The 12,742-nt window shown below is 35.1% G+C and overlaps 1 pseudogene; it reads right to left on the reverse strand.

Moving 5' to 3' along the window:
• Window positions 1-2,895: 2,895 nt before the first annotated feature.
• LOC149000073 (putative 4-hydroxy-4-methyl-2-oxoglutarate aldolase 2) lies at window positions 2,896-4,171 on the reverse strand (annotated as a pseudogene).
• Between the last annotated feature and the right edge of the window lie 8,571 nt (window positions 4,172-12,742).

Raw genomic sequence — 12,742 nt, forward strand, 5'->3', positions numbered from 1 at the left:
AGTGAAACATTGAGTGGCTATTTTTATAAGGGGAAACCTAAAAGCAACTAATCACGTAATTTTCCCGTGGATCAAACCATTCACCTGTTTCTGAGTGCTGGAAGATTTAGTTTGAAAACAAGTACAAAAGACCTGCTCTATAATGAAGCATAGACTGGCATAACTAAAGGTTTAAGAGAGGTATAAGCAAGCAATTAGAAGAGTTTTTTATTGTTTTATCTTTTTTTTTTCTTCATGTAATATAGGGTAACATTTATTTGGGTCCTTGATTGATACTTCTTATTAAGTGCAACAACACTTGCTACTTCCATTTTCACGCACTATATGGCATTTAAGACCTGTAATATGTCCCTCCTCAAAACATTCAAGCGTACATCCTTCTAAGTCCGATCGACAGCTCCAGCAATTTGGTCCCAGTTTCTCACCAATTTCACTTACTTCCTTCACTTCAAAGTAGCTGCACAGAAAAAATTAAAAGGGATTAGTCTTGTTTCTTCTCTTCACTAATGTATGGATTTGTGTGTGTGTAAGAAACTCACCAATAGATTCAGCAAAGAAGATAAAAGAGAGGAAGAAACTCACCAATAGATTCAGCAAAGAAGATAAAAGAGAGGACAAAGAGAAAGGCAAAGTGAGGCCTAAGTAAAGCCATTTCTGTCAAAAGCTTTTGCTAGCAAAGTTGTTTGTCAAATTCTTGTATTGGTAAAGAAGTATCATATCTTTGTGTATATATAAGCATTGTTAAGGTTATTGGTTTGTAATGGAGGCTTATAATTCTCTCTACCATCAAAAGAAGTATCTAAATATGAACTTTTTGTTGAAAATTCAGTTTCTTTGTTTGAGAGATTAAAAAAGATTTTAAATAAGAAAATTTAATTGGAAAAGGGGAAAAAATTAATTCAGCTTTCTAATAAATAGATTTAGAAAAAGAAAAATATTTGCAATAATATGCTAGAAACACCTGAATAAGAACATTTTGATTGAAAAATGTACAATAAGAATTCAGTTTCTTGACAAAGAGAGCTCAAAAATCATTTTTACTATGATAAAAGGATGAGGTTTCATATATCTGATAAGGGTTGTGGTTGGCTTCCTAAAATATACTTATTACCAACTTTATACAGGTATATTGTAGTGATATCATGCAAAAAATTCAACCCAAAAAAAAATATCATACCAATAATTCCATCCAAATAAGATATCATGCAAGATTTATTAATACGATTGATAATTCAAAATCACAATAGTTTTATTTACATTCTTCAATTGGAGATCTTTATACGAATTGGAATGATAAAGAGTATCTATTTTTTAGTCTCATTAAGAAGAAATTGAATTGAATTTTTTTTCTTTCTTTCTGTACTACTGGAGATGTTTTGGATCGTCTCCCCCGATGGGGAGCACTATGTGTTTTACCCATGCTGTTGACCACAAATTATAGGGGGCCCATAGGATTAGGGTGATGGGATTTAAATTTTTTTTACTTGTGGGCCCCACATAATTTGTGTCTGTGAAGCCGTTGGGAGAGATGATTCATACTCTTCTTTTGAAACTAGTGGGTTTCTGTCACAAATTGATAATCAATAATGCCTATATATATGCCAATGGTAGGTTAGTTGAGTGGTTAAAAGCCCAAACTCTCATTAGGAGGTCTTGGGTTTGCACCCATCCCCCAACTAATATAAACTTGCCGGCTACAAAAAAGAAAAGAAAAAAGTAATGCCTATATATATATAGAAAAGACTCTTATAATGGCTTGCATATTTACCTTTTATGAACATTTAGCTGTGTTAGTCTATGCTACACTATGGTCCAATATTTTTATACTTGTTTTCGAACCAAATCTTTTAGCACTCAGAAATGGGTCAATAGATCGATCCATCGATTAGGGTCGTACCATATAGCGGGGGTTTCATTTCTGCAATCCCTAACAAGTTAGGGCCCAGCCCTCTCCTACTATAACAAGTCTTAGAAAATAGTGCATTTAGATTGCCACAACATTATATCAAAGAAGGTCATCAATCTTTGGAGCTGGTACAAGATTTCCACACAACATAGCAAATAGTGGAGGTGCAGGACACTAGGCATGGTTGGTTTCCTGAGCAATGGAATGTGGATTTATTAAATCATTGCTTTCAACAAAATATACCTAAGGAGATTTTGAAAGAAGTATGTATAAATAATACCATACCTTGAAAGAGGTAGGTATAAGTTTGCTTTTGGTTCTATAGAACAACTGAAATATAGCTCTTTGGCCAATACACCAAAACAGCATACACAGACAACTGAGGGTTTTGATCATAATCAGGTGAGAAAACCAAAAAATGCCTTGTTACAAATGAAAAACTTTACACATTAATAATATAGTGCCATCAAGCCCTTCATAAGGCACATTTGGGTTAACCTGCTTTCGAGCTACTTTTGTAAATAAGTTAAGCTTACCCACTAGAATCTTGGATTACCATGGGAGGCATATGGGTTCCATGTATGGAATTTTATCAAACCTAAAATCTTCTAACCACAAGGTTTTCTAATCCATAATCAGGCAACACATCAATTATGCTAGAAAATGTGCAAGAACAGACATCTTGCACAAGCAAAAGTAGATGGATATTCTTTATTTAATAGTTTCTTATTAAACCTGAAATACAGAAACTATTATTAGGATCAACTGCCATTTGCTTACAAGAGAAATAAGAGAAACATGTAACAATTGCCTACTATTAGAGTTCAAATATGTTAAAACTGCCAATAATACATTCTTACAACTTAAGGAGAACCACAGGGAGGTCCCAAGGTTTCAAGCCCTCTGCTCCAAAGACAAGTTTACAAAGTTACATAACCATAACTACACTTTCGATCTACTATATCATCAGAATGTCCCTAAACAGAAGCTCAGACTGACAACTCTGTTCGAGAAACCAGGATGCCATCAGTGTCTTGCATAGTGCCAGTCATCACCATCAAAAATTCGAGTCACGCCAATATTAATTGGAACATTTTGTTGGAAAAATTTGGTGTAATCAGGAGCACGAGATAACAGTATTATAGCTGAAGCTTCTAGGCATGTTACTATGTCGTTGTCCTTAAGACTTAATTCTCCCCTCACGGAAGGTGCTATGAGGTACCAGCGAACCATCTCCCAGGATACAAAGAAGCCCAAACTCAAGGTTGTTTTCCCGAGTTTTGCAAAGCACTGACAAAACTCAAGAACATAGAAAACTTCGGATTTTCTACACTTCTGCTGTTGAGAAACTAGAGGGGATTTATAGGCATTGAGGTGCCTCTACTGAACAGTTCATGACTCTGTTCGTATGGGTGCACCTCTTTGTAGGGATACAAATGCCAACGTTCAGATCTGAGTCGTTGGATCGTTCGGCCGCACGATCTAACGGTTCAGATTGAACCATCACGATGACATTTATGGATCTACTTCCAACGCGCTAGATCTGCCGTTGATCAAAATACACGGTTCAGATTTGATCTCGTGCGAAGTGCGTGCGCCAAAAGCGCCTAAACAGCCCACGCCGCACGTGCGCTTGGACGGTAAACCGTCCTCGCTCGTACACTGCACACGCATTGGCATGTCTTGTGATAATAAATCAAAGTTAATAGGCAGTACCTATTAATTAACTTGGATTCCGACATCTCGGTTTCCAATGTGGGACTATATAACACACACTTTCCTAAAATAAACAAAGGAAAATTTCCGCACTTATAAATCCAATTTAAATGAAACGTTTATTATTTTGTTATATTAAAAATAAAACAACACATTTTTATCGCCCATGCCCTTCTTATTGGCTTTCATAGGATGTGACCCTAACGCTCTCACTCCAATATCACACCCATTTATCTCGTCAACATCTCTTATGCATCCATTCACTGCAATACCAGCTCATCCATTATTTTGAGCTTGCTGAACAGGGTTTCCTCCCAAAATTGCACAACGCATGCTTCCACCGCCATCTACAACAAGAACTCTACCATAGCCTTTCTCCTCGAGGAACTCACGGACCAAAACATTGTCCTCGAAGACCTTGAGAGTAACTATTGGACCAGAAAATACTTGTCTCCTGCCATTAATTTGGAAAACAGGATGGAGTGCTCGAAGCTCACCACTTACAATTAGTGATTGGTTTGCATCGCAAACTTCAGCCGTTGCAGCCATTTTACAAGTACCTCTGAAAGCACAATATGTTATCCGACAGCAGAAGAATGATAGTTCGATAGACAACCATAAAATTTTGCATAAAATGACCGTTTAACGACACTTTGATCAACTCTTTAATCCTTCACCGAAACATAATATTTGAACCATTAAAGAACTTGGATAATGCTATATAATAGAATGTGAGAAATACAAACCAATGTTCTAGTGTCAAGGAAAATACTATATGGTACATTTTGGACAAACTTTCCAACGATGGGTTTTGAAATAGCAGTAGAGAGATAGTTTCTTTGATTGACAATCAAAGAAAAATTCCACGTAAGGATGGTTAAATGACACTTTGATCATCAACTCTTTTATCCTTCATTAAAATATAGGATTTGAACTATTTATAGAAAGCAAGAGAAAAGATATAAATACCAATGTTCTAATGTCAAGGAACATATAAGCATGCCACCATCAAATTCCTGGCTAAGGATATAGGTCTTCGTACCCACCTTTTTCCAAAAGCTAGTTTCTATGTTTGAGCAAAAGCTAATAATCCAGCCCAAAAATGCACTCAGTCAACTAATAAATCCATGCCCATATAAATCCTCAAGTATACAAGAAAATGTGTATTTCACAATCAAAAGATGGACAGAATTAAGAATGATATCAGAATTCCCATAAAAATAGTATCTAGCAAATTGTCTGTTCTGTAGGGTTCGAAGAAAGAGGTGGATTAGAATCCACATTATAAAATAAACTTTTGGGGGTATGGAAAAATCAGTAAGGAACAAATTTTCTCTACTAATATTTTTTCCCCATTCTTAACTAAGTAATGATTTATTGAAATAGATTAGAAAAAATGATGAAACATCCTACTGTGTGTGAAAGGGCTACAGGACCATCCAGAATCAGAAATAACTAGAGACCAACAGTCCATTAGATTCAACAAGATTAGTTCATCAACTGTTTATACCCACCCCCACCCCCAAATCCCAAAATAAAAATAAAAATGTAGTTTCCTTTTTCTTGAAATCAAGAAACCCCCATGTTGATCCTACCTTGCGAGCTGCCCATCTAGATCTCCCAAACTAGTCATTTGAAATTGTCCAAACTACATGCACATCAATCCTCCAACCCCAGTGACTTCCAATCCAAACTTTTACAAATCCCACCGTCAAAACCCTAGAAAATAGCATTTTCTTGTAATTTTTGGATTCACTAAAACCCTAAAAACAAGAACATAGATCTAGACCAAACTACCCATTAAATTAAACATCTGAAGCCTAGAGTCATCTCCCTCAGCACTAGCTACACTCCAAATTCCACCACATTCTAACAACTATAAACCCTAATTCCCAATCTCTAGAATATTTACCCAAATTCCCCAATTCCCAATCTCTAGAATACTTACCCAAATTTCTAAGATCCTAACCCATCTCATGGACAATGATTTCCCCTTATTTTAAATTGGTTTCAAACATCAGACATCCTATCTTTAACTTTAACCTAGTACACCATTCAAACTTTTTTTTTTTGGGGGGGGGGGGGTGCATGTTTGGCCCATCCTAGGCCCGAATAGGGTTTGGGCTCAGACTTCTGGCCCTGGGGGGCAGGTAAGGGCTGGGCCAAGCCAATGTGATCTTGATTAGGGTCAACACTAGGTCAATGTTGAGTCTTTTCACTAGAGCCGGCCCCACCTAGCCCAACTTGACCTGACCCAACCTAACCCCAGCCTACCACTTAGTATGTTACTTTTTGGTCAAAGTAGTAACAACTAATTATGCATTCTTTAATTGTATTGTGGTCAGGATCAAGGTTACGGTTAGAATCAGGGTTGTGTTGAACTTGGCATGGCCTTGCCTAGCCCTATAGGGTCAGGGTCAAGGTCAAGGTCAGGGCCAGGGCCAGGCTAGAGTATAGAGTCACTTTTAAAAAGCGTAGCCCAACCTGATTCTGTTGCAGCCCTAATTCAAACCCTAAGTCAAACAGTTACCCAATGAACCCCCTTTTCCCTATGTTACCCCCTAAGCTGACTAATTATGATGTAAAATCATGCAATATTGAACAAACTTCACTTTTTTTTTTTTTGGTCAAGAACAAACTTCACTTGTATCAACTGTACCAAGTCCAACTAGACGAGCATGTCTTCTAGAAGGGCCAAAACATTGGTCACATCAACAGTAACGTGAACAATGCTAGAGCCATTATTTAGCTTTTGAGTGATAGATACTACAAGATCTTCTGGGGCCCAAGACTAGATCTTATGAAGAACTTTTAGAAGAAGATCCTATTTAGCTACTATTATTAAGTCATTCAGAGCATGGAACAAAATTCCATCGAAACTTGCGAAATTTTCACCGAAATTTTTAATTTTGGGAACTCGAAACGAAAAACTAGGGGATCGAAAAAAATCCCAAATTTCGATCGAAACTATTGAAATTTCATCAAAACATATCGAAACCTGGTTAAACCCAGCTAGACTAGCTGGTTCATAAGAAGAAAAAGAAAAAAAAAACCCCAAATTTCGTGGGAAACATGGAAAATTTCGTGATAACCTGAGAAATTTCATAGAAACTTGGGAAATTTTGTGAAAACTCGGGACTTTTTCTTGCAAGTTTCCTAACTTTTCCATATTTTCAATTTTTTTGTTTCTTTCATGTTTATTAAATATCCCCTTCATTAGGACTTCCCTATCCAAATTGTGTATTCCCTCAGACTGGTTATCTAAGGCATATTGATGATCGGACTTATAAAGTTACAGTTGTCGATTACCTTGACAATCATAGGCATAAAATGTCATGGGATGTCTATGTTCGTTGATTGGAGGAGAGGGTGTAACAGGCATAGTACTACTCAACTCACATGATGGATTCACTGAGGCACTCCTCTTAGCACTGAGTTGTACTTTCCTTTTATTGTCAGTTTCTTTGTATTTGATATTTTGAAGTTAAAAATTATATATTAAATGTTATGTGCTTAAGTAGTTAAGTTTATAGTGTACTTTTCAGACAACTCTACATTGATGTTATGTACATTAAATGACATACCTACATTGATTTTTTAGCAAAATACAGCAAATGTGTTCTTTATACTCTAATTAGTTTAAATGCAGAACCCCCCCACCGAAAATACTCCATAAAACCTGTCAAAATTTGCACAAAAAAGTCATAAGTTTCGTCGAAATTTCCTAGTTTCCCATCTAAGTTTCCCATTTTCACCTAATCGAAGTTTGAGTTTCACCTAAAAGATAATCTCTTGTACTATGATAAAAGGATGAGGTTTCATATATCTAATAAGGGTCGTGGTTTGGCTTTCTAAAACATACTTATTACCAACTTTATACAGGTATATTGTAGTGATATCAGGCCAAAAATTCCATCCAAATAAGATTTCATGCCAAATTTATTAATATGATTGATAATTCAAAATCACAATAGTTGTATTTACATGCTTCAATTGGTGATTTTTTTCTTTTTTTGGTAAAAATTGTAGACATTTTCACAAATTGAAAGATAAAGAGCTCCATTTTTAAGTTTCATTAAGAAGAAATTGAATTTTCCCCCCTTTTTAGTGTACTATTGGAAGTGTTCATATTCATGCATTCTTTTGAGAGTCTGGATCATCTCTTTTGACGGGGAGCACAGAGTGGCGGCTATTGACCACAAATTATAGGGGGCCCACAAGATTAGGGTGATGGAATTTATTTATTTAATATTTTATTTTTTTACTTGTGGGGCCACATAATTTGTGCTTGCAACGCCTGTGCTCCCCGTCTTGAGAGATGATCCATATCTTCTTTTGAAACTAGTGAATTTCTGTCACAAATCATTAACTAATAATGCCTATATATAAAAGCTTGCTTATTTACCTTTGTTGAACTTTTAGTTGTGTTAGTCTATGCCACACTATGGTCCAATAATATTGGACTTGTTTTTGAACTGAATCTTTTAGCACTAAAAAATGGTCAATAGATCGTTAGGGTCGTACCATATAGTGGGGGCTTCATTTCCCCAATCCCTAATAAGCAAGGGCCAAGCCCTCTCCTACTATAATAGGTCTCAGAAAACAGTCCATTTAGATTGCCACAACATTATACCAAAGAAGGTCAAACTTTGGAGCTAGTACAAGATTTCCACACAACATAGCAAATAGTGGAGGTGCATCACACTAGACATGGTTGGTTTAATTCCTTGGCAGTGGAATGTGGATTTATTAAATCATTGCTTTCAACAAAATATACCTTAGGAGATATTGAGAGAAGTCATTCATTTTGGGAATTCGAAACGAAAAACTAGGGGACCGAAAAAATCCCAAGTTTCGATCGAAACCGTTCAAATTTCATCGAAACTTGTCGAAACCTGGTTTAACCTAGCTAGACTAGTTGGTTCATAGGGGGGGGAAATCCCAAATTTTGTGGGAAACATGGAAAATTTCATGGAAACTTGAGAAATTTCATGGAAACCTAAGAAATTTTACAGAAACTTGGGAAATTTTGTGGAAACTCGAGACTTTTTCTTGCAAGTTTCATAGCTTTCCCATAGTTTCAATTTTTTTGTTTCTTTCATATTTATCAAATATCCCTTCCATTAGGACTTCCCTATCCAAGTTGTGTATTCCCTCAGACTGGTTATCTTAGACATATTGATGACCAGACTTATAAAGTTACAGTTGTCGATTACTTTGACAATCATAGGCATAAAATGTCATGGGATGTCTATGCTAGTTTATTGGAGAAGAGGGTGTTACAAGCATAGTACAACTCAACTCACAGGATGGATCCACTGAGGCACTCCTCTTGGCACTGAGTTGTACTTTCCTTTTATTGTCAGTTACTTTGTATATGTTATTTTGAAGTTAAAAATTATATATTAAATGTTATGTGTTTAAGTAGTTAAGTTTATAGTGTACTTTTCAGACAACTCTACATTGATGTTATGTACATTAAATGACATACCTACGTTGACTTTTTTTAGCAAAATACAGCTAATGTGTTCTTTATACTCTAATTAGTTTAAATGCAGAACCCCCCTCCCAAAATACTCCATAAAACCTGTCAAAATTTGCACAAAAAAGTCATAAGTTTCCTCGAAATTTCTTAGTTTCCCATCTAAGTTTCCCATTTTCATCTAATCGAAACTTGAGTTTCCCTCGAACTTTTTTCTATGATTCAGAGTGCCTAAAAGTTAATTTTCATTTTAGTTGTTTATGCATGTGGCAGAATTAATATAGCCTATTAAAATAAAATCCTAGAGGGCAACCTAGGGCTAGCTTGTTGGGGGTGTTGGAATGAAGCCCCCATTAAATGTCATAACTCTATTTGACGGATCAAGAGAAAATTATGTGATTAGCTGCTTTTAGGTTTCCCCTTACAAAAATAGCCACTCATTGTTTCATGTTACAAAATTAGATAAAATTGTGTTTGCATTTACAAAACTAGCCAAAATAGTGCTTTTTCACCTCTTTGGATATTTTTACCTTTAAAATGTACCATACCGGCATAGGGGTGAAAATGTCCAAAGGGTATGAAAAAATAATGACTTTACCCTTTTGGACAAAATAGTGATTTTCCTCCTTCGATGTGATCAATTTTAGGGATAAAAAATGTCCAAAAAGGTGAAAAATCAATATTTTGACTAGTTTTGTAAATACAAACTCAGTTTTGGCTAATTTTATAAAGTGAAACATTGAGTGGCTATTTTTGTAAGGGGAAACCTAAAAGCAACTAATCATGTAATTTTCCCATGGATCAAACCATTCACTTGTTTTTGAGTGCTGGAGGACTCAGGGGCGGACCCAGGATGCAATAGTGGGGTGGGGGGGGGGCGAAGAATGAAAGTCAGAAGGCTAATCTTTTTTTGCCATACATATTGTGTGGGTCCTTATAAGACCCATTTGGGATCTCACCTCTAAACTATTTTATTAAATTAAAGAATAGACCCACATATATTTTGCGGGGTCCACACATATTTGAGAAAAAAGATAAATTATTGATAATGATTTTTTTTTTCCACAAAATTTAGGTAAAATTAAAGCAACAATATAAAGAAAAATATACACATGACTTCAAACCTAAAAAGTTAGATGCAAACAAAAATTTTATTTGGTAGGAAATGTAAACCAAATTTTATTTTAGGTAAGAGATGCAAATCAATAGTAGTTAGTTACCTACTAACTAGAGACATTTTATTTACATTACAAAATCAAATAACAATACATAGAATATAAAATCAAATAAAAAGAATAACAAAAAAAAAAAAAAAAAAAAAGAAAAGAAAAACGATAAATAAATTGAGAAAAAGAAAGAGACCTAATTGTGGAGTAGATTTTTTTTTTTCAAATTTTCTTAACCCACGCTTATAGAAAGAGAAGATAATAAATAGGAAGAAAAAGAGAATAGAGGAGAGAGGAGATAGGAGAATAAATAGGGATTGAAGAGTTAGTTTCTAAAATAACATTTTGATATTTGAATACTAATACGATTTTTTTAAAACAAATTCCTTTAACCCACGTTTATAGGAACAGAAGAGAATAAATAGGAAGAAAAGATGAGAGAAGAGAGAGAAGAGAGGGGAGAATAAATAGGGATTGATGAATTAGTTTTTTTTATTGGGAATGACATTTATAACCATCATTTTACCTTTAAAAATTGTTCTCAATATTGTGGGGGGGGGGGGGGGAAATAGTGACATTTCACATGTGGAAAGAAAAAAAACTGGAAAAATTAAAGGAATTAAGGGAATATGCATAAATTTTGTAAAAATCCGGGGGGCGCCATGGCCCCCCTCGCCCCTTCATAGCTCCGCCACTGGGAGGACTTGGCTTGAAAACAAGTACAAAAGAACTAGTCTGTAATGAAGCATAGACTGACATAACTAAATGTTTTAGAGAGGTATAAACAAGCAATTAGAAAAGTTCTTTATTGTTATATTTTTTTTTCTTTTTCTTCATATAATATAGGGTAACATTTATTTGGGTCCTTGATTGATACTTCTTATGAACTGCAACAACACTTGCTACTTCCATTTTCATGCACTATATGGCATTTAAGACGTGTAATACGTCCCTCCTCAAAACATTCAAGCGTACATCCTTCTAAGTCCGATCTACAGCTCCAGCAATTTGGTCCCAGTTTCTCACCAATTTCACTTACTTCCTTCACTTCAGTAGCTGCACAAAAAAAATTAAAAGGGATTAGTCTTGTTTCTTCTCTTCACTATTGTATGGATTTATGTGTGTGTAAGAAACTCACCAATAGATTCAGCAAAGAAGATAAAAGAGAGTAAGAAACTCACCAATAGATTCAGCAAAGAAGATAAAAGAGAGGACAAAGAGAAAGGCAAAGTGAGGGCTAAGTGAAGCCATTTCTGTCAAAAGCTTTTGCTAGCAAAGTTGTTTGTCAAATTCTTGTATTGGTAAAGAACTATCATATCTTTGTGTATATAAAGGCATTGTTAAGGTTATTGGTTTGTAATGGAGGCTTATAATTCTCTCTACCATCAAAAGAAATATCTAAATATGAACTTTTTGTTGAAAATTCAGTTTCTTGTTTGAGAGATCTAAAAAAGATTTTAAATAAGAAAATTTAATTGGTAAAGGGGAAAAAATTAATTCAGTTTTTTTTTTGTTGCCAACCTCGGTTTCCAAGGCTTTGCCCATTAATTCAGTTTTCTAATAAATAGATTTAGAAAAAGAAAAATATTTGCAATAATATGCTAGAAACACCTGAATAAGAACATTTTGATTGAAAAAGGTACAATAATAATTCAGTTTCTTGGCAAAGAGAGCTCAAAAATCATTTCTACTAAGATAAAAGGATGAGGTTTCATATATCTGATAAGGGTCGTGGTTGGCTTCCTAAAATATACTTATTACCAACTTTATACATGTATATTGTAGTGGTATCATGCAAAAAATTCAACCAAAAAAAAATATCATACCTATAATTCCACTCAAATAAGATATCATGCCAAATTTATTAATACGATTGATAATTCAAAAAAAAACTAACAATGTAGTTTCCTTTTTCTTGAAATCAAGAAACCCCCATGTTGATCCTACCTTGCGAGCTGCCCATCTAGATCTCCCAAACTAGTCATTTGAAATTGTCCAAACTACATGCACATCAATCCTCCAACCCCAGTGACTTCCAATCCAAACTTTTACGAATCCCATCGTCAAAACCCTAGAAGATAGCATTTTCTTGGAATTTTTGGATTCACTAAAACCCTAAAAACAAGAACATAGATCTAGACCAAACTACCCATTAAATTAAACATCTGAAGACTAGAGTCATCTCCCTCAGCACTAGCTACACTCCAAATTCCACCACATTCTAACAACTATAAACCCTAATTCCCAATCTCTAGAATATTTACCCAAATTCCCCAATTCCCAATCTCTAGAATACTTACCCAAATTTCTAAGATCCTAACCCATCTCATGGACAATGATTTCCCCTTATTTTAGATTGGTTTCAAACATCAGACATCCTATCTTTAACTTTAACCTAGTACACCATTCAAACTTCTTTTTTTTTTTGGGGGGGGGGTGCATGTTTGGCCCATCCTAGGCCCGAATAGGGTT

This window comes from Hakea prostrata, chromosome 11 (genome assembly GCF_041222555.1).
Source record: "Hakea prostrata isolate BN-2017 chromosome 11, UWA_Hpros_2, whole genome shotgun sequence".
Classification (NCBI taxonomy): domain Eukaryota; kingdom Viridiplantae; phylum Streptophyta; class Magnoliopsida; order Proteales; family Proteaceae; genus Hakea; species Hakea prostrata.